Source organism: Anarrhichthys ocellatus, unplaced genomic scaffold (genome assembly GCF_004355925.1).
Source record: "Anarrhichthys ocellatus isolate YVR2014 unplaced genomic scaffold, GSC_Weel_1.0 scaffold6, whole genome shotgun sequence".
NCBI lineage: Eukaryota > Metazoa > Chordata > Actinopteri > Perciformes > Anarhichadidae > Anarrhichthys > Anarrhichthys ocellatus.
The window spans coordinates 7,028,614-7,046,912 of record NW_022280036.1 but is presented as its reverse complement, the minus strand read 5'-3'; the positions used below and the strand labels follow the sequence as shown (position 1 = coordinate 7,046,912).

Genomic DNA, 18,299 nt, shown 5'->3' with positions numbered 1-18,299 from the left:
TGACTCAAGTCCCTTGGGGCATGGTCCGTCTGCATGTGTGTGCGCACGTGTGTTTGGGTATGCGTGCATGCCTCTGTGAGCGTATGTGCTTGTCCCTTAAAAGTGCTCTTGTTTGGTTGTGTGTTTTAGAGTCCCAAAACTCAAATGCCCGTGTCTCGTGGGCTTCTGTTGGCTGCATTGGTTCAATTTGGAGTTCCTTCACTCATAATCCTCCCCACTGAGCCTCACCGTTTAAGTAAGTGATTTGAAAGGGAAAATACAGCCTGTAAAAACTTCACTGCTGGAGGTATACGGTACACAATATAAAGAAAATGTTCCTTTACTCTCTCACACTAGCCTGTCTAACGAAGAAATAAGCGCACTGGCAACCTTTGCAAATAGCACGGATGACTTAAGAGTTTTGTTTTCATTGTCATGGCTGTGGAACTGATAACTTAAAAGAATCGCCGTCTGTCGATTCATCATCACACCTAATCACCACAGTATGCTTTAAAGAACCAGTCTGTCGACAGCTACGGCTGTAGAGAGATATGGCAGAATTACTGACCAACCTCCCCTGGGACTACAGACCCTAAGGGGCCCCAAAGTCCCCATGCAGCTTCACTATGCATTAGTGGTGTATTGTGTTCATCCAGGCCGAACACTGAAGTCCAGTTTCCATCAGTCGTTTGTGCTGTTCCATCCGAGGCTCATAGTTAACTAGCGACGTATTTATACAAGCGTTCTGTTCGGGTTAGCTTTTACAACTCATCTTCATGTCGACAGCACTTTGCAGGCGCAGCTCTTTACACCACCACACCTGCTCCTTCTTTTGTGTTTAAGCTTGTTTTTCTACTGATCATGACTTTGCTATGATTTAAAGTTCGAATTCGTGGCTACCTGAATTTTCTATACTATTACTTGTGTGTAGTACACTTGAGGATTCTCATTTTTGCTCAAATTTGTTGAAATGTAACTGATTTACCATCTACAATAAATGGTCTGTTTATCATCATAGGTGTTTCTGTTGGGGGGATTTGGCTGGTGCATCTTTATTTTGCAAGATGCGCCATTTAACTAAAAATAAAAAAAACGATGTTGTGCCCTGTGGGGCCCTGCAATGTTATCAAATATTTGAGGCCCTGCTCTGCAAATGGACTCTTTCTTCAAAGTCTAGCGAGGAGGCCTCTACTTTTCTTCTTGAGGTTTATGTGGAAAATATGTCAAAATCATTCATATTTATTTAAAATACCACAAACTAATTCACAAAAGCTGATAATAGAGTATAGTTCAGCAGGCTACAGTTTGATTCTGGGGGCCTGGATAAAATATAATTTGTCTTGTCACCGTAGTGTGTAATTTGGCTCTGTGTGCAGCAACATTACGTTACATTACATGAAAAGGAAACGCACCAAACGTGCTGCACTGTTTGTGTTTATTGTTATAATAACAGGGACGTCTCTTTTCTGCCGTGTGTATTCTCTTGCTTCACCCTCCGAATGTCAAGGGGCTTTGAAAAGCAGTGAAAGGGGAAACCAGAGGAGGGACTTTGCGTCTGATCCGGGGAATATTTCTGCTGATCACCCTTCTAAATTAAAAAGCAGTTATGAATAATCCTCACTAGAGACTCTACTTAAATTAATGCCTCAATTAGATTTGGAACATTAAAGGTAGTAATGATTCCACTCCACTGTATTGTAATTTAAGGCCTGCTTGCTCTTCACCGGGAAAGCAGCTCTTTGCAGTGAATGTATTAGAGGAGATTAATGAGGGGAGGATATGGAGGTGGCTGGCAGTGAGAGCCAGGCCATTCTGCATCCTCTTTTCTCACTCACCCTTAATGGCGTGGAAAGAGGAGCTTTATCAATCATGCGGTCTTTGTCAATCAGAGTTTGCAGGATATTTTTGCCAAAAGTTTTGTTCATAACTCTTTAATGTAGCTGTCATCTGGGCAAGGGCACAATTCAGTCAGGACCATCACCTCTCTGCGCTCCTGTGAGTCACTCCATGGCTCCACCTGAGCGCTGGGGTGGGGTTGTAACGATCGCTGCGTGTAAGTGATCCATCCCTAATCGATCCTGACTGTCAGCATGGACTAGACATTCACCTCTGCCTGTTATCTCTATCTGTGAGGAAGCCTGCCTCAGTCAAAGCAGTGACCACAGCCTAACCTAGCTGGTCAGCTCCAATCACAACCTACTGTAGCAGAGATGAGTCACTTTTGACTTCCAGTCAGGTGCTTGAATATCGGAATGAAGTCAGGTTTAACTTAGGTGAAATTAACAGCGTAGGGGTGTTGGCTGGCTTATATTGTATTAATAGGTTAAATCTATGGTGACCTTATTTTTGGCGAAGCAGCGTGATAATTGGAAGTCCTGCACAACATTGGGGATTACCATGTTTATCCTCGCATAATCCCCATAAACATTAAGACACAACAAGCTACATGCTGATTAGCTTCAGGCAGGAGCAATCAATCAGCGAGAGATAAATAGCCCCCTGGCTTTCAATCCACATGAAAGAAGGGTAAGCAAACAGCTAATATATCGCTGCTCAGGACTCTCTGTGGCTTTGCCACCTCTGCAGGCACCATGTGAAATGTCTGAATACCTCCTCACTAGTAAATGTCTACGACAGAGCAAAATCACACTCGCAACAATACATCTTTGTACTATTGCATTTATCGGGAATATTTTGGATGAAGTCTGTAACTTTAAATTAAAGTGGATTTTTTTTTTTTGTGACTATTTCAAATAAATAGTCAATTCTTTCCATAACTCCTAGTTGACAATCAAATGTGGAAACATTTATCACATGCCCCAGGCCTGTGGGTAGGATGGGCCATTTTGCCATGTTGCATATTTGCCTATTCAGACGGGGAATGGGCAGAACCCCTCAAGCAGAACATATTCAGGGGGTGCGTTTTGAGGACTTCATGTTTGCAAATGATTTGCAGGTACACACATAAAACACTCTACCTGCTCTCGATAAAGAGACTTGTTGAAACTCGCACGGCTGCTCAGCGACTCTAACCAGATGCAGGATGGAGGAGAGAGGTTGTGTGGTGAGATGGAAGAAGGAAAGGGGGGGGGGGGCAGGCATACACTCTTTCCTTGTCCGTGCGACGCCATGATAAGGAGACACTAGAGCTTGTTTACATGCGGCAATGGGAAAACAAATTGAAAATTCCTGCCGGGACGCAGATGCATATCAAAACAGGATTATTTTAGAAATAATCGCCCATGCCACAAACTGTCACCAGCTAATCTCCACTTTGTTAGAATTCAAATTACTTTCCATGTTTACATTGCCATTACTGCAAAGGCAGGGACTAGGGACTCTATGGGGGCCTATTTGCACAAGAGTAGCAATAAAAACTAGATAAAATAAACTTTCCATAAATATTCCAGACCAGAGAGAATGCTCAGGTCCGGTTGGTGCAATAGGAATATTGAACAGGAGAAGCTTTTGGAATAATAGGGACTGAAAGACCCAGCTATAAAGTAGAGGCAGCTGACAGATTGAAACTGCGATGTTCTGTCAGACTGGGGATGAGAGAGACTGGCAAAAGGAAGAGCCAATCAGAAGTGGTCTAAAAAACTGCTGGAATAGCCACTGCTGACCTCCACTTGGCCAGGCCATGTCAGGCTCAGCAGGGTTGAGCCAAGCAAATCTGGACTTGGCTAAGAAGAATAGAAGTGCATTAAGTTTGAACTCTGTCGGAGGCAGAGGCGTCTCTTGTCTCTGGATCAGGTTGCCAGTGTTTATCACTTCTAGCTGTGCTGGCACTGAGGGGAGACACACTATCCCTTATCCAGGGCTGTCAGTCAGCGGACCGAGCTATCTCACACATATAGCAGCCTGGAGCATCAGCCTGCTTCAGAACTGGAGGGAGCCATGGAAAAACACACGAGGTTTATTGCCCCATATCCAACCGATCAATGGGGCTTGTCCTTAAGTGAGAACGGAAATGCAAACCTGTGCGAAACACTTCTCATGTATCAGAAACCCTGACATTCATTACGATGCTAATTCTGAACATGCAGGTAAAAAAATAAATGAATATTCAAACTTACAATTCATTTTGAAAAAGCCTACAAGGAGTCAAATTGTGCAAATGTGGTGAATGCTATAAATCTGATATAAAGAGACAAGCTTCTGTGCAGGCAGAGACAAGTAGTTGCTCCTCCTTAAGCAGCATTAGAGTTACAATCAGTCTGCAGGCTTCTCTAAAACTCCTTTCTCGCGGTCAGAGTCTCTGTGCTAGTCTATTTGTTGCTTTGCCGCGCTGTCATAGAGGTTGGCCTTATGGTTCCCAGAAGGATAGGGGATGTGTCTTGTGGTGAAAACCGCATTGTGTGACAGACACAGTGGAGACATGAGGAAGGCAGTTCTCATCTATGTTCACTGCAGCAGTGGTCACATCAAAAGACTATTAACTTGTTTTCCTTTTGTCCTCCAAAGGCTCCGGCATTCTTCTTCTAAAATTCTCGACAAATTCGCAAACAAATTCATTTACAAGTTATGCATTCACGATGTGCTTGGAAAATAAAAATGGTGTTGTTTTTGAGGCCGAAACATTGCGACGGGTGACCAAACAAATATTGATGGAGTTAGAGTGTTTGGTTCACAATGTGGGACTTTTCCTCTGAAGCAAAAGCATGCAGCCTAAGAGGAGACACCGTGGTGGTGACTAGAATCTACGGCTCTGCTGTGACTTTGCTCTTATGTTCCCAGCCCTTGCCTGAGGCGGCAAACGGCTTTGCTCACTATGGAAGAGAGGAGAGGGGGTGCAGTGTGGGATGGGAGGGGAGAGCAGACAGAGGTAGGTTAGATTAGGTTTGACAGGGTAATGCTTTGAAAAGGGGCCTGTTAGATGATTTATTCTCAAACACCACTCCATAATGGGCTGGTGCGTGTTTCTATTAAGGCTGATGGATACTGTGCTACGCTCACTTTCTTAGACACTCAGTGGTCTGCTGCGCTGTCTGTCGCTCCTTCACATCTTCAGTCTCGTCATCTTTTTTCAAATCTCAACCGCTCTCCCGTGTGCACTCCCACAGAGATGCACACATGCAAGTTCTCGCCACTCCTCTTCCTCCGCTTTAACATTACTCACTCATCAAAGATTCCCAACAGATATTTTGTCAGTTTATTCAACTTTGGATCTGTTGCAACAGCGTAACTTGGGAGACGGAGCTTTATCACGAGCTCACGCTTTCTGTCCTCAGATTCAGCGTGAGCCACAGTGCCTACCAGCCGTGTGAGACTGCTTGCTCTATCGGAGCCAAAAGAGGCCTGTCTTTTTAAATGTTTTACTTCGTCTCACCCTTCTGCTGCTGGGCTGCAGCGCCCTGTGTGGGAGGGTAGTGGTTTAGAGCACACCAGAAATGGAGGAGGATGGAGGACGCAGTCAAATAGAAAACATCTCAGAAAGGGTGAATGAAAGATGATAATTACACCGCAGATAGACTCCAGAAGCGATCGAAACCTTAAGCTGTTTGTTTAATCTAAATGGGAAGAGGACTACAATACAATGCATACAGACCCATACTGCACAACATCAATAATATATAGCCAAGTGAAACAAACATCAATTTGTCCTCTAATATCACTACTTTTTATTGTTCTGTTTTTATTTAGCATGCAAGCTACGTCCATTAAAAGCATTTACAAAGTGACTGTGTTACAGTTCATGTTCCTGCTGAGTGAATTTTTTTCATTCTTTTTACCTGTTTTCTTAACCGCCTCTGAGGCCATGAGTTCAGAGCATGACTTCCTGTGACTGGGGCGAAGCAGGCTGATAACAGTGGTTTCAGTTAAGTAGGGTCAAAGTTGACATAGGAACATTAGAGCAGTCAGTAAGAGGCACTGGTTGGACAAACCAAACAGGAAGCAGCGTTTCACTCTGTGAGGCTGACAGAGATATGGGTCTAGAGAGAGCTACGATGGGGTTGTGCTAAGATATGGATGCCTGCTCGAAGCCATGGCAGGAAGGAACAGAAATAGATACCATTATTTCCGCAATGCTGGGAAGGTGCTGCTCATATCAGACAATCACAGTACAGAATAAAACATACACAACTGTAAGAAAAGAAATTACACATTTGAAGGTACATTTTAGACTCGCATTGAGTAAGTTATCCTAATACCTGAAATACAAAGAGGATAGAAATACACTTCTGTGAAAGGTGATCACAGATTTCCTTTTCTCTGCAACCTGTGACAGATCAAGCCCACCAGCAGAGACTGCAGTTAATATTGACCATCTGCTGTTATCTGAGGATTAAAGAAACAGAGTAGTACTTTACTTTGGTTATAAAAGTGATTATTCTATATTTGAAGCCCACTGGTCTGTCTTCACTGTATCAATTGTTTATCTCCACTTCTGCTTTTAGTTACACACACTTGTGCATCCCCTGATCTGATGCACACACTTGGAAATTAACAAGATGTTTTATATTCATGTGTACGTAAGGTGGAGTAGTTTGTTCCAAAACAACTTGCAATGTTTAGCCTCAAAATATTACACTGCATCCGAATTCTCATGTGTCAACTTTTGTCTATGGGCTTGAAAACAGCACCTCCAAGGCAATTCAATACACCTTTTTTTTACAAGTAATACATTTTTAGAAATGTCAAACAATATAACTATAAATAAAACTCCTTTCCACAACACACACAAACGCACATGACAACAAAGGCGCCGCACCTACATACCTGGATGCATTAGTTGTTTTGTCTCTAACAGCAGAAAGCCTGGGTCACTATGTACTATTGCAATAAATCCAGATAATTTATTGTCAAGACAGTTTGCTGAAAACCAACATTCATTATGTAAGCTCGCTCAGCGGAACATGTCAGCGGGCATTTTAGATGTTCAGCAGCAGCAGTAGCTGCATTCCGGTGACTTTTCAGGTGGTGAGAAATGATACTGTATCTGTTGCAACAGAAACTTCACTACCTTCCTCTCTCTCTCGCTTTTCTCGGCCCCCCACGGATGTAGGTTTGAGCCTGCAGCTACGCACACACACACACAATCCAGCGCTCGCACACATCTGTGAACCTCAGTGTGGCCACCTTTACCACAGGTTTTCTTTGGAAAAGCAGGTAGGGGAGCTGTGGTTGCTCTTGTTAAGTGTAATATAGAGATGAGCAATAAGATGCTTTTGGGTTTTAGAGAGGAGATCTGATCATAATCGGTATAATTTAAATCTGCAAAAAGCTTGCTGCTAATTGAAACTCAACTTTGAGAATGTGTAACAATGCAAACTAAATATTACTGAACAATGACAACAGAGTGATTTATTTTTAAATGCACTTCAAGACGAACCATGCCGAGCAGAGAGCGTGAGAAGCGTGACAGAGACAGAGAACGCGGGGTTGTTTTGAAGAGCGGGGAGAAAAGAGGGTAAAGCGCGTATCTTAGTTGGCTCACACATCACTAGAAAACAAGGCTGGAGTGGTCACAACCCCCATACTGTGTTCCTGAGGGAGGCAGAGTGTGATGATGATGAAACAACTGATGATTCACACTTTACTGTCAGAGGTTGTAAAGGGAACACTCGCTCACATGCCTTGAAAAACAGCGTGCCATTGCACCACTGTGGATGCCATTGTCTCACACCTCCTCCACCTTGTCACTCAGCCAGTTGCATTTATTTACAACAACAGGGATACACAGCATTGTTGTATTTATATTAACATTGCTGCAGGTGGTCCCTAAAACAAAATGTCTTTCAGCACTGTTCCTATAGTTTCGTTAGCTTTAATATTAATTTAAATTGTGACTTTTGTACTTAGTTGTGTGTTTCTGTGCACCTGTGAGTGTGTGTATGCGTACCTCAGTGCCTTAGAGTTGCAGATGGTGAAGTCTCTATTCTCCATCAGTGGAATACATGCCCATGCAGACCTGTGTGTGTGTTCCCATTGTGTCTAAACCAGTCTGTGCTCCTTACGTTGTCCCTGTCTCCTCCTCAACCTGGTCCCATTAACTGCTTACCATGAGGAGGTTGGGACACTGAGGATTACTCTATAAAACACTGTTAAACTTCCTGCCAAGTGGGCCACCTCCAGTCACAACGAAAGCTTGGAAAACAAGGGCAAACACACACAGTAAAAAATCATGGCCATATTAAAACATTCCTCTGCCTAATGGTTTTTGTTAGCGATTAAATGGGCAGGGTTTACCAGCGGAGATGACAGACTTATTTAAAAGCAAATTTAGAACCTGCACTAACTGAAAAACGACCCATCTGGTAGATCAAGCAGGGTAAATATTTCCAAATTATGACTATGGTACGTTTAAGCAAAACGTCTAACATTTTTGTGACCTTTGCCTTGCTCTGTGAGCAGTGGCCTGAGGGAAGGATAATGTGTGTCTTTCAGGCCCAGTAGTATCTGTCTAAACACTGATATAGCTGTCCCAGAGCTTCCTCCTGTCGTCCAAAGACCTGGCTGTTAAAACAAACACTGACCCATCCATCTGTCAGCGACATGCCACAGGTATTTGAAAAGAAGGAACTAATCTTTTCTCCCAGTGTGTTCATGCGTGCGTTTGTGTCTGCATATGACCACTGGCTTGTATAACATTGTAGTTGCCTATTCATTTGACTTTGTACAGGTACAGTTTGTATTTTGTCCGCAAGAGGGAAGTTTGTGGTCGTACATGTATATGGCTGTAAATTAATGAATGCAATGATGGAAGGTTTAGTTGGTTATAGAAGTAACCCACTTTCACTCTTGCTACTGTGAATGAGAAGACGCTTCCTAGATAAGAATGAACTCTGACCAAACAGGCATCCTGTCCCTGTCCCTCATGCTTTTCTAACCCTAACACAGGGAGCAGCTGAGGGCCTGAAAGCCTGTGTCTTTATGGTTCCCCCTGGGCTCATAAAGCTGCCAGGCCCAGGATGCAGTGTACTCTCACTCCACCAACCATGTCACAACCAGCTCCCTCCACATCAGCGCAGTCTGCTCATGTCAAGCGAGGAGCTGAATGTTTGATGGTTGTCTCTTGCATGCCGCTGGGTGTTAAGATAACAAAAGCAGGTAGTCTCTCACCCCCTCACTCTGCAGCAGCCTTCTAGGAAGCCATTCACTATCAGTCATCTATGCGACAGAGAGTGAGGAGCGGAAAGGGTAAGGAGGCAGAGTAAACAGGATCATAAAAAGTATTAAAAGTAGGTAGACAGCAAACGGTAATGTCCTTCTTAAATGTCTTTCAGTTTCTTATATGCACACCTTCTACTTGCAATTGCTCCTGTTTCCTTTTGCTCTGTCTTAGTGACCTGACACTTGATTATTTGTGTTTTAACTTTCTCTAGGGGGAAACAGGAGAAGCTTTGGCCTTCTTAGGGAACTATCTCGGTTAGAAAGGAGTGTGTTGGCTATGCAAAGCACTCAAAAAACCCTCATAAACTCCTCCTCAGATGAAGTGCTGAATGCTAGAACACCACAAGAGTAGAGCCAAAAGCCCAGAACAGGATGGACCAGGTTAAGTTTCAAGCGCAACTGGGGACGGGCCTATACGCTTCCATCTCACACACACACACACGCACACACACACACACACACACACACACACACACATTTGCAGTCATGAATTGCACACAAGCCTTGAGGCCACAAATCAAATACTTGGGTTTGGTTTTAATGAGTGTACCAGGTTCAAGCTTGCTTAAGCTGGAATGCTGTTGACTGACCAACTGAGTTGGTCAGTCGAGTTGCTGGTTTCTAATTAGCAAGAAGGCGGAAATGATCCTACACAGGTGCTGTGTGTCACCTGACTCTTGCCAAGTTATCAAATATATGCATTCAACATTCTGTGTCCAAGGCACTTGTAGAAAAGTTGTATCATTTTCAAAGTGATTCTAGAGTTATTTTATTGATTAAAGTTGAGTAAAATTAACCAACATAGTTCACTTGCTTGTATTTATCTTGGTATCTGTGACTCACTAAGAGAAAGAAAGAGACCGCTTAACACACAAAAGTCAAAGGGTCATGTGACGGTCAGTGATTTGTATTTTTATATTATCTAGAGTGTGAATCACATTAGAGTGCGTGTAAATAAACAAGGCACAGATTAGTCACATGGGGATTGTGTGTGCACTGAAAACACGGTTTAGGACACTGTATTAGCCTGTTGGATAAGCTTGCACCTTCATAACTACATCATATATATATCATCTCATCTTCGTAAGCAACACATAACCACACACCACAGTGAGAAAAAAAAGGTTGTTGAAAGGGATTCTGTGTATCAGTGTAAGAAACATGAAGGAAGTCAAGCTGTTAAAAGTAAAGCAGATGAAGAGAGAGAAAGAGTTCAATTCAGGGAAACTTGTATTCTGAGCTTGCACTTGGCAGCCTGTGTGATCAATAGAAATAGCACCAAATGGGCTGAATATAAAATTGTCGAGAGCTGTAAATGATCCCCAGTACAAAACTGGAACTTAAAAGAGCACAAACTCATATCCACAAGCACAGAGATGCAGCCAATCACATATGTCCAGTACGTGCATGTACCCAGTATGTACCCCTTTCCGCCATTACCACTTTTACACTCAAATATTACATTCCATTACATTACAGTCATTTAGCAGACGCTTTTATCCAAAGCGACTTACAATAAGTGTAAGTAAATACACACAGGCAACTGAATTCTGATTGGCTGAGCAATCAAAATTACTATTCCTGTGTGAAAAAGCGAGTCAACTCAACAAAATATGCTTTTCTTAAGCAAATTACTTTTTTCCCGAGCAGAAAAAATACTTGGCAAGCACACACTCAAGTGAACATGTATTTTTAAGGATGTGTGCATGCACACACACACACACACACACACACACACACACACACACACACACACACACCGACCACTGCTTAAAGCTGACCCAAGCCAATAATTTCCCTTCAATAATGCAAACAAACATCTTTATTGCTTTGTTTGGTGGATGGCGTGATTTATGAGAAAAACTTCAGATCAGCAGTATTTCAGTTGCAGAATACCAGGCGGCAGTTAAAGGGCTGACTGTAGGGGAGAGGAGAAGGAGACACTGCAGCCTGGTACCTTAAAACAGACGTCCTGTACACTGCCCCTTGTGGTCATACGTAGCAGGTTCAATTGTAAAACTCATTAAACAATGATATTTTACCATTGTTTTTTATTCAATAAATAATGGTAAAATATTTTCCCTTTTTCCACTGCCTCCCTGTTTAAACTCGTTCATTTTTCCCAGGTAAGTCGAGAGAAGAAGATCCAATGATTATAGGGACTTATTGTATTATAACTCAGCCAAAGATTAAAGGGAGAAACGGGGGTGGAAGGATGAGGGAAGGCTAAAGTGCTGCGCTTGCATTTTATACACACAAAGACTTTGTAATGCATATGCATCCCTCAATTCTTCCTCACAAATGGGTGCACCTTGAGCGAATACATTCCGAGATATCTTTCCAACTAACTTTTGAGGTAAAACAAAAAAGGAAAAAAATGCCATACAGTTGGATTCCAGCTGACAACAGAACAGCGTGTGCGTAACCACTGGATGCACTCACTTCGCCAGAGTGCTCCCGGTGACGGTCGCTAACAGTAGCCATGTTTCGGCGGATATCACACAGACTGGCTAATGAGCATTAGCATTATAGCTAAGAGACACACAGGTAAAAACACAGAGGAAGGAACCTCCCGAGGATATGTCTAACTTTTTAAATCCCCCTTTTTTCCTCTCCTTTATTTTCCCCCTACGGACCATAAGCCAGTAGATCCCTCCCCTCTCCCACCTCCGCCTTTTTTCTTTTTTTCTTCTTTCAGCATGGTGCAATTAGCGCTCTCATTGAATATTGAAGGTATGAAGAAGAATGGGGCTTTTTAACCGTTTCTCTTCCGCTAAGACCATAGCTCCGCTGAGGGATGGCTGAAGGCTTCAACCAAATCAGGATGCTGAGCTACGGCAACAGTACTTAGAGCCAAACAATCACTGATCATTTATTTAGTCAGCCTTATTTATTCATCCCCGTTTGCTGTTGCTCAGAGCTGTGATTATTTCACTTAGGATTATTCTCATGCGACTGTCTCTCCTTGAAGCAGACAACTGGTCTGAGTTCCTCAAATTAATGAGAAACCTTAATCTTAGTTTTGCCAATTCAGATGATTTTATCACAACTGATTGTTGTAGGTGGAAAATCCAAAACATCAATTGAAGTAACTTTTATTGCAATCCTGACCTTTTTATCTCCTTTGTATTTGCTCAGTATCATGATCGTATTTTCTAAAGTGTGTGCCTTGTGATAAAGAGAGCTTGCAGGATGTGTAATTCAGCTCAGAGAGAAAAGCCCTACTGTACTCTGCCGTGCTGCCTTGAAGTTTGCCTGAGGGCTGAATGGCAGAGGGGCCAGTCCAGATCTGCCAGCAGACTTTCTTAGGACCCAACACAGCAGTCTGCCAGCACAAAACACAAGAATCGTCTATAAAACCTCCATTCCCAATGGCCACATAATCAGACATGATCCTGATTAACACAAGCCTGCTACAGGCATGTATCCACACATGCAAACACTGCATGAACACACACATGAAAACACAAAAAAGCTTTCTCCTAGACTTTGCAAATTCACATGCGCAAACACCACATTAATTCTCACAAATGCTATATAATAACGTCTCTCAGGATCTAATACCCGTACCCGGCTCACATTGCACTCTATAAATACATTTTCAGTCTTAACAGGACTCAGTATTTGGTCTGGTATGCTGCTCAACTCCACCACTTGTTGGTTGTGGGGCAGATCTCCCAGGGCAGGGCTCTGTGGGGTAAGGATAGGATAGGTGAGGGAGGGTGGAGGCAACTAAATCCCTCTTGGATCTGTAAGTGTTTGGACTTGTTCTGCTGGCCATGTGGATTTTCGTGGCAAAGACAGAACACATTTAACATACCATTATTAGTAGCCTACTCAGATTTGGTACCCACTGCATGTACACTTATTTTGATTCTTGTTTTAAACCAATTATTTAATTATCTGAAGGTGTTATTCAAACCAACATGAAAATGAAGCGATAGCAAGGTGCTAAGACCGTGCTCTGATGTTATGCAGCAGTACTGGAACACGCACAAACACACACACACACACAAACACACACTGATAAAGGAAGGAAAGTCTTGCTGTTTCGTGTCTCCTACCACTTCCTTTCATATAACTGTGCACTGTGGTAAGAGTCATAATGCATAACATAAATGCACCACACATAGACAGAGATGCAAATACAGGAATCAAATACAGACGCATTTCCTGGAAGTCACGTCTCACTGCTGTGAAATGGCCACAGGCAGCAGCAAACACGTATCACTCTCATTTCTTGAGATTTGATGTCTCTCTTAGCACTTGCTGCAGACAACTTCATTCGGCCACATTCAAATAACCATAGCGGCAGCAAAGATGTTAATCGCAAAGTGAGGGAAAGAAATTGAAAGGAGACATCTTGCAGCCATAGAAGAAACCTGCTATAGGCAAGGGCCAGACCAGAGTATGAGACAGGCTCCAGCCTTCCCTTACAGCTCCATCAATGTTTAATGCAATGGGGCAGAGAAGTGGCCGAGCCTGGGCTGCCACCCTCATAGAGGAGGTCAGCACTGGAGTCGTCGGGATGGAGGGATGCTACAGCAATGTTAGAGGAGTGTGACAGGAGACAATGGTCTGCCACACAAGGCATCTCCTGGGACCACTTAGTTAAAGATAAGTTAGCATTTGTTCAAGTCTATCGTAATACAATACTCGCAGGCTTATACATTGAAAGTGTTGCACTGTAGTTGTTTCTCCAGTCTGTACTGGTCACAAATAGAAAAAGAGTGAGTCAAATCAGTTATTTTCCAAACGTTTTGTTTTTAGTACAAATTCCCATCTCTGTGACATCACACACTTTGTTTGCTTGCTGAGCCACAGCAAATGGATAGTAACACAAAGTGGTGACCTATAATGCTGTAATGTACAGTAGATATTGGCATCTGGGTATTGTTTGAATCTACCTATTAAGGTTAGGGAATATTGTGGTCTTGGTTAAATATATTGCTGACTTGAACCATGAGAAGGGATGTGCTAATTTGTTTAATACCATAAAAAACACATGTTTTTCCATAACCACAGATTTTTGTTCGAAACATAACAACAGACGTAATACATCATTTTTAGTTTTTGGATTGAAAAAACAGGGCCAGTGAACGTAAACCAAAGCACAGACACTAAATAATGGGTCATATCAAATGATCATTGAAAACTGACTCCAGGAGTGCATATGAAATTGTTTCCCAACAACCGTAACTGCCATGAAATAAAGTACAGAGGTACAGTATTTACCCTTTGGCAGGAGCTTGAGAATGTAGAAGATAATATTTCTATGAGTGAGCGTGAACGTAAGGCTCAGAAAGTTTGCACCCATTTGCGAGAGGACATCCTGCAAAGATAAACACAGAGCATCAGGCTGTGGCTGACCAGACACATAGTCTGTGATCAGAGCGGGAAAAGGCTTGTTTTCTTCAGGGCCACTCCAGCTCAGTGGGATACACTTCATAGTCATCTCCTCTTGCAGTATGAAACACACACACACACACACACACACACACACACACAATCACACACACACACACAGAGGAAGCATCCTTACACACATTTTAGAGCCTAAAGCTGTGATTACCTGGACTACAGTCTACCTTCCCTGTCATTGGGGCCATCAGCTGAAGGAGGGTCGGTGTTTTTTTGGTGGGGGGGTTGGCGACATAAACACAGTAACATATAGTGACCTTCATCTGCTTTGCCCATGAAGGGGGCAGATACAGTACAAAGGACAGAAGAAGACAAGGGGAATATGTTCTAAGATGAAAATTTTTGCTTCAAACTGGCATCAGCAGCAACAACCTAAATCCTCTGTCAACACACAAACATCCTGCAATGTACATATTAGCTCAGGCGTGCGTCCTGAAGGGATATCAGACCTGCGGCATCTGTGGTTGGCAGGCAGGGAGGGATGGAGAAAGGGAAAAGGAGAGAGAACGTGGGAAGAGGGAGGGAAAGTGCTGACTCTGACACCGTCTCTGTGTGCCGCTAACACAGGAACCAATTAGCTAGGAGCCAGCTTCCGTTGCCTGCGCTGTTATAGGACCTCCTCTCTGAGTCCCCAGGGTTGACTGCAGCTTCGGGGATATGATGGCACATATACTGTATACAGTAGACAAGCTATAGGAGAGACACAGATACCCGGCAGACATGCTATGGACAGGGACGTGGTGTGGCCTTCCAGACAGGAAGGGACGAATAGAAGAGCAGACAAATATAACAGGTCAAAGCCATGAAGGGCAATTTGTATTATATCAAATAAAAACAATGCGGGCTGCAGTTAAATTAAATGATGCACTGTAATTAACCCGTGTCCCCCCATCCTTATACCAAATCTTGTAAGGGATCTCAAAAACACCTCACAGCCTAACATACCACACTGTCTGTAACTCATTTCCTTTCACATAACATATTACACATTTCCCACAGACTCGCACTTCTTGACAACTCACTTCACCTTCATATAGAAACTGAAGATAATATCATGCACACTCGCACAAATGTGCACGCAAGACCCAAATGTTCCCTCTACATGCTCACACATTTAAATACAGAAAAACACTTGCATATGTACACTACACACACACACACACACACATACACACGCCTCCCTAACCTACACACACCACCTCACTGTCCTGCTCCAAGAGGGCACAGAGTGACGCAGTCTTTTTATGACAATTATTGATCCTCTGGAGCGCAGTAAAAACTATCCCCAGACAGACAACAAAAATAACTGTAACCATATAACAGCTTCCTGCCAGGGGAACAGATCCCACAGAGAGGCCACGTGACTGGACTATTCCTGGAGTATACTGTAGACCCCTAGCAGGGCCCAGGGCACTGACCAGGCATACACACACACACATATACAGGACAAGGAGAGGAGAGGAGAAGGTTATAGTAAAGTGTACGTTTAGACTTTGTCAGTTATTCTGGCTGAAAAATGAGCATTTCATGTATTTCCGTTCACTGAGAGGCTTTCAATTTGATTGTTTTTGTGCAGCTCCTCTCCCTCACCATATGGTGCTGCTCACTTTTAATTATGATAATATCAAAGTCTTTGTCTTGCTTAGTCCATTTATGTAATAGCATTTTCTCAATGCAGTACTCACAACATACACTCCCCATCATACCCACACACTGCACATTTCCTCCAGCAGAGACGTAACTTATCAAATCTATCCTTTTCAGAAACCTAAATAACTTTGGAGTATTACACTGACAGAACACAAAAGGAGAGGAAGCTGGATACAAGCCTTATTTCAAGTGTAAAAATGGGCTATTGTATTCATGGCTCTGTGGTTGAATTTGTACCGCAGGGACAATGGTAAAGATAAGTCAATAATTCCCCCTCAGAACAATTTTGTTGTCAGTAGGGAGGAATTACTATTATAAAGCTGTCTTTGCTTCTGCCACACTGTCATTAGTAGAGCCAGCTAAAACACAGCTCCTGAACGGATACCTGAGGTGAATGAGGCGGTGACGGAGGTAGACAGTTCGGGAGAGTGGGAGCCCAAGATGTTAGACTGAATACTGTGATTCCCAACCTTTTCTCTTTGATGCATTGCCAGAGCCCTATCAGAAGGACTTGAGTACGCCTTGGCGTAGCACTTCCATAGATGGGATGGCTTCATGTAGTCATTCAAAAACACGTCACAGCAGAGGAAACACAGTTGCTGTGGTGTATCTGTGGCTGCACATCCACACAAGACAGTGATCCTGATGTTTAGGTCTGACTTTTTGTATCTTCTTTTTCTAAGGTGTTAACTCACTCGGCTTGATGGGAAACAAAGGAATTTCCTGTGCACTCAGAACAATGAGTCTAATTAAGACACAGCCATTTGTAATGCTATTTCTGTGTTTATTTTCCTCTAGTCTTGCATAGCCCAATCTATCTACACAGCGCAAAAGAAAGGTCTGGCTCCACACATTACCATTCTGGTATAGGGTAAAAAACACTCTGGCTTGATTGTAATTTCTGTGAACCAATCACAAGCATCTTGGGCACCGCTAACCACAGGATACAGCAAGAGTGCCCTTGCAAAATAGATAGCGCAGATAGCAGATGGGGAGGAGAATGCCGCGTGAAATATGCGGCCAATGACAGGCTTATAACCACCGGGGAGTCAGACTAATTTCCCTCGAAGATAAGAATATGTGGAGATATTTTTTAATGAAATCCTATTTTTTATATATTCTTTTATTTATTTATGTATATTATTAAATTATATATAATTATATTTTTTGTTAGTATGAGCTACATCACAGTCTTTCCACATACACCCCCCCCCCCCCTGTAAAACACACCAGAGATGCCCCCTGGGAACCCCTGTGCACAGAGAGGTAAAGACAATGACAAGAAAAAGGTAGGACAAATTTGATCGGAAAATGATGAAGTATACTGCCTTTTAAAATGTTGTATAAAAGACTAAACATGTCTGGCAAAAGAGAAGGGGAGAGAAAATATCAAATGCCTGAAAAAAGGGGTCGGGTGGGTGAGGAGGGAGAGACGTGGAGGCAGAAGGACTCTGGTCTGGTTACGATCTGGTCTCAGATACAGAGCAGTAAGCTGGCTGTCAGACAAACAGCGTTCAGTCTTGTCAAACTCTAACACTCCACAGTCCACTTCTGGCTCCCAGCCAGCTCAGTGACAGAAACCTCTCATCAATGCCATTTCTCATCTGTCCTCAGAGTCCCATTGTCTGCTGTGTTTGGACCACTTCAGCTCTGATCTCAGTTCAGACTTACATACAACATAGCCACTGCAGTAATATAATAGTATTTTCTATTTATATACTGTACATGTACAATGTATTAGGAGAGATGCCATTCAATACTATGCAGTGGCACACAGAGAGAGCAAAGCAAAGTGACAAAGCTGATCTTTTTCCCCCTTAATAACTCATCGTCTGTCCGTGTTATCACCTCGTTAGCGATTGCGGTGCTGCCTCTAGTAAATGAGACGTACACTGAGCAGTGCTTTGCCGTCCTCCTGCCCCTCTTGGGGAGCTTTCGACTGGGGAAGGTCTGTTTGATCTCGACACTTATCTGCTTCATTTCTGTTCTCTTATGTGGTACTCACCAGCCATCACTTTGATTTGTGGTCAGGCTCATGTCAAGTGCATTAACCACGTAGTACACAGATGTGCACATTTAGCTGCGTAAACACACACACACACACACACACACACACACACACACACACACACACA

General features: G+C 43.1%; 1 protein-coding gene across 2 annotated transcripts in view; it reads right to left on the bottom strand.

Moving 5' to 3' along the window:
* The window catches only part of mafa (MAF bZIP transcription factor a), a 76,617-nt gene that overhangs the window by 34,893 nt on the left and 23,425 nt on the right, over window positions 1-18,299 (bottom strand). Inside the window, exon 3 of one of the 2 annotated variants that reach the window (XM_031846049.1) lies at window positions 3,096-12,418. The exons of the other annotated variant lie outside the window; for it this stretch is intronic. The gene's annotated coding sequence lies outside the window, so the exon portion shown is untranslated. Of the gene's footprint in view, window positions 1-3,095; window positions 12,419-18,299 lie in introns of those variants that run through there. 2 annotated transcript variants of the gene reach the window in all.